At 36.2% G+C, this 5,308-nt stretch overlaps 1 protein-coding gene across 1 annotated transcript in view; it reads right to left on the bottom strand.

Moving 5' to 3' along the window:
* The window catches only part of LOC106872136 (uncharacterized), a 310,976-nt gene that overhangs the window by 43,137 nt on the left and 262,531 nt on the right, over positions 1-5,308 (bottom strand). The window lies entirely within an intron of this gene.

Below are 5,308 nucleotides of genomic sequence, written 5' to 3'. Positions count from 1 at the left end.
ATATATATATATATAAATATATATATATATATATATATATGTATATATGTATATATATATATATATATGTATATTTATATATATATACACACACATACACATATATATATATGTATATGTGTGTATATATACGCACACCCATACATAGATGCATACACACACACTCACACACTCACACATATGAAACGATAATAGTAGCAAAAGCAAGAAAGATGTTGAGTGACAGAACGAATTAAGCAGTGAGTGAGATAGAGAGAAAAGGGAAACAGAGAGAGAAAGGAAGTGTGTGTGTGAGTGTGTGTATGTGCATCTGTGCGTGTGCGTGTGAGAGCGTGAGAGAGAGAGAGAGAGAGAGAGAGAGAGAGAGAGAGAGAGAGAGAGAGAGAGAGAGAGAGAGAGAGAGAGAGAGAGAGAGAGAGAGAGAGAATGAAAATGCGATATAATGAGACATGTAGGCAGATAGATATATGTATAGAAAGAAAGTTAGATAAATGGGAATTGAGAAAGAGGTAAGAGATGATGTGAAAGACAAGGTATTTAGAAAGAATCGTAGTCTGTAGGAAAGAGAAAAATAAAGACATGAAGGTAAGGAAGGTGGGCGGATTATGGGAATATTCACGGACTGAGAAATGACAGACGAGAAACCATGAGAGGTTAAATAAAATGGCTATATTCCAAATGAAAAACACCAGACACACCAGCAACGCATTTTATTTTTAAACACGAAACTCACTTTCTAAATTAGAAGCAATGTCAAACGACAGACACCACATGGGAAAATTTTAAAAAAAGTAAATAAAACAAAGCAAAACAAAGCAAAATATAAAAAGAACTCAACTCTAGACCCATCGCAAGAACCCACCTCCACATAAAAATATTCATAAAATGGAGTATGTTGGTGTGAGATTATCTTGACCAACTTCATTGAAAAGTATTACACATATTACAAGATATACATTTAAAACGTTAAAGCCCCGTATTTACTTGCATATAAGTTTATTTACAACACATAAACTTTAAAAAAACATTTGATAATTTTATACAAATACTACATCTCATAGACTCAAATAAAATTTCACAGTGATCATACATCTCGAATTAAAATTAAATCCCAATGCCTACACTTCTATTTATTTCATAGACTCAAATACTGCAACAATTAAACACCTGTTGGCCCTGTTGTGCCACCCACATTAAAATATTGTACCCATGTCTTGGAGATTGTAGTCGTCATGCGCGCATACAAAACACAAGTCATTTCTAGTTTCTACGTGATCGCTCGTTCAGGTAGAAATAGCAATAGGATCACCCTCAAATTCCATCCTATCTTCTTAAAAAGAAAATGATATATTGGATGATGTAATTATCGATGCATTATGCACGAAAATGGCAGGACAGTTAGAGCTAGAATACCTTTCATTATTGGCTGGTTCCACCGGATCAGACCTCGGTTACACAACAATATCAAAACACACATACATACACACACAAGCAATATATTGATTAAATTTATAATTTGCCACTAACAGTACAATGACTGATATATTTTATTCCATAAATATATAAATATTTTTTGTAGCTATTGGTAAGGTTCCTGTTCCACTAATGTCTGTAACTGTGACTAATTCAATGCACTCGTTTCCTCGAGTCATCCCTATTGTTACATACACCTAATACCGTATTTAACATTTCATCCAACCCTTTATCCTCAGAATTGGAAGTCTCTGGATCTTCCTCCTTGCTCATGTTTTTCCTGTAAACATCGACCAACAAACTGAACATCAGTGTCACCACTCTGTTCCACTTCAATTTTTTGTTTACTGCCTGTGTTGCATATTATACGCTTTTTTTTTGGTTCTAGCATCGGAGTAACCAGTAAACATCGAAAAATCAACACCAAGAAGGAAGAAATATTATTTACATATATTTATTCGTTTGCTCAACATCGGTGGTTAAGCCGCAGGGCCGAATTTTGGGGAAAATTTTGGTTTTATCCACACATAAAGCGCACCGGTGCTTAAAAGACCTATAGAGCTACGGGTCCGCAGCTAATTTTGTTGTTGTTGACGTGTATGTAGTTTCAAAATGCCTTATTTTACAACTATGAGATGTTTTGTTATTGTTATGATTTTATCCTACTATAATCAACTACAAACACATTTCGTCAAAATAAAAGTTTTTATTAGATTAAAAATAACATTATCAAAACGTGAAGGTAAAACAAAACAAATATGCATTGTTTTCTTCCAAGCACCTATGTACTGTAGCCGTAGTCTTTCACGTTGTTCACTAACCGACCTTTCCTCTGAAAATATCAGTGGAATCAGTCGATCTCAGTACACAAATTATTTTCCTCCTGAAACTTATATAAAGTACACATATTAGGTGCACTTTTCTATAAGCCGTGCACTAAATTTTCCAGGTAAAAAAATAGCGACTTATACACCGAAAATACGGTAATTGTAGTGCCAGTGACAAGTTCACTCACTGGCTGGTAGTTGATAGTGTAGAAGTGGCTGTCTGCCAGTAGAGAGGAAAAGAGTAAAGAATACACAGTGCTGACTAGAAAGGAAGAAAGGATAACATACAAATAGAACAGAGTGGTGACATTTAGTAGAGATGACCCTGAAGTTGTTCCTCTTCAATTACTATCGCAAACAGCGGTAGCTTTCTTCAACTGAATACACGTCGTTGATTGGTTAAAATTACCCAAATACAACTTTAACACGAAATAACTTCTAAAATACGAAATTTTGTTAAAAATGTTCAAAGTAAACCGTGTTCTGCGTGAGAAATTACACTAGTATACGAAGTTTCAAATTGTATAGTTAAAAAAAGCTAATTAAAAAATCTGAGTCAAACTGAACAGATCCTTATTATCGTTATTAGCAATAATATTAATACGCTAACTTTTTGTTTTTGTACGTATCTGTTGTATGCGTCACACTTATCTCAAAGAAGTGGCAAAGCGAGAGAGAGAGAGAGAGAAAGGGAGAGTGAGAGGGAAAGTGAGAGAGTGAGAGAGAAAATCAGAGAGTGAGAGAGAAAGAGAGAGAGAGAGCGAAAGAGACAGTGAGCGGCGACAGCGTTCGTTTTGTCTTTTTAAATGTTTCAGAGAGGAAGTAAGAGAGAAAAATAGAGAGAGAGAGAGAGAGAGAGAGAGAGAGAGAGAGAGAGAGAGAGAGAGAGAGAGAGAGAGAGAGAGAGAGAGAGAGAGAAGAAGTGAGAGAGAAAGAAAGTGAAAGAGACAGTGAGTGGTGACGGTGTTCATCGCAAGAGAAGTAGATACATAGATACATATACACATCGTTAAATCAAAAGCGGGAGAGAAGAGGGACACAAAGGAAGTGAAAGAGAAAGAGACAGAAGAGAGAGAGAAAGAGATAGAAGAGAGAGAGAGAAAGAGACAGAAGAGAGAGACAATAGATACATAAATCTAAAGAAAAGTTCATACATAGATACACACACAACAAATATTGGATGTCAGTTTCACTTTTCATTACCACACGAGGATAACATTAACTCACAAATGGCTGAGTACTCCACAGACATGCATAACATTAACGTAGTTATCAGGGAGATTCAGCCGCACACAGAATATGACAAGGCTGGACCCTTTGAATTACAGCTACAACTCGAGACATATATATCTATGAGAGAGGAGTGAGTGGTGACTCAAAGGAAGGTGGTGTTTGTCTTGTGTTTTCAAGCACAGCGAATATTAGATACCGTATCCTAAACAAAAACTGTTCGTATATGTTTTTCAATTGAAACACTGAATTATTTTGGACATTTATTGTTTTAATAGCAAGAGGAAGACTGAGAGAGAATGAGAGAGAGTAAGAGAGAAAGAGCTTGAAGACACAACTAAAACAATTCCAGTCAGTGGCAAAGCAACAGGGGGAAGAGAGAGAGAGAGAGAGAGAGCGAGAGAGAGAGAGAGAGAGAGAGAGAGAGAGAGATAGAGAGAGAGAGAGAGAGACAAAGGGGAAGACTTTGTTGTAGACTATCTGACACTTACTGCTTGTCTGTCTGCCTCTCTCTCTAGGTATGTGTTTGTGCATGTGTGTGCATATATGTGTATGTATGTATATGATTGTGCGTGTTGCCGTTTTGAATTCCTTTCTGCGACTGACCTTAAACTGCTATTAAAGGCTCAACCACACACACACACACACACACACACATTGGTTTTAACCATTTCAACAGCAGCCATACGCCAAAAAACGCCCTAACCTCTCACCCCATTGTGCTGCTGCTGTCCTAAGACCCCCAAAATATGGTACAGTTCCTGTATTCCTCTGTGTATGTGTGTTCGCCTAAGGTGTTGCCATCGTGGTAGTTGTTGTTGTTATTGCCATCGTTGTCACTGCTGCTGTCGCTATCGTTGTGTTTTATTATTATTATTATTATTATTATTATTATTATTATTATTATTATTATTATTATTATTATTATTATTATTATTATTCAGTAGTTTTATTTTTATAACGTGCTTTCACTTCACTACCGAGCGCAGCTCTGTGCGCCTTGGGTATGTGCTGTGGTTTGCTGTGGTGCTCTTATGGTTACTGTATTGAAAGCGTTTTGCGTAGGATGTGTGCTGTGCCCAGTAGTGCAATTTTCTGTATGTTATATATATTTGTAAGTCCTGGTGTTTTTGTTATGTATTTGTCTGAATATTTTTTTATTATACCGAAGGCACCTACTATAATAGGAATTGTTTCTGTTTTTAGATTCCACATTCGAGTTACCTCTATTATTATTATTATTATTATTATTATTATTATTATTATTATTATTATTATTATTATTATTATTATCATCATCATCACACTAGTGTATGCTAATTTAGTTAGCAGGTATTTCATCTTGAGGTTTGGTGATGACAAGTCTCTTGAAATCTCAAGAATCTTTCTTAGGACTCTTGCAGAATATAGAATGGTACTTATTGCTAGTCGACAATGCGAGTTTCAGTTCCAATTTCTTTCAGTCTTTTAGTTCGCATTTTAGATGTTGTGGCAAGTGCACTTATTACTAAAGGAACAATTGTGTCTTGGTTTTTCCACAGTCTCCTCAGCTCTCTGGCTAGATCCTGATATTTCTCAATTTATTATTATTATTGTTGTTGTTGTTGTTGTTGTTGTAAGGCGGCGAGCTGGCAGAAACGTTAGCACGCCGGGCGAAATGCTTAGCGGTATTTCGTCTGCCGCTACGTTCTGAGTTCAAATTCCGTCGAGGTCGACTTTGCCTTTCATCCTTTCCGGGTCGATAAATTAAGTACGAGTTACGCACTGGGGTCGATGTA

The sequence above is a fragment of the Octopus bimaculoides genome, chromosome 2, assembly GCF_001194135.2.
Source record: "Octopus bimaculoides isolate UCB-OBI-ISO-001 chromosome 2, ASM119413v2, whole genome shotgun sequence".
NCBI lineage: Eukaryota > Metazoa > Mollusca > Cephalopoda > Octopoda > Octopodidae > Octopus > Octopus bimaculoides.
This window is presented reverse-complemented; position numbering and strand designations above follow the sequence as displayed.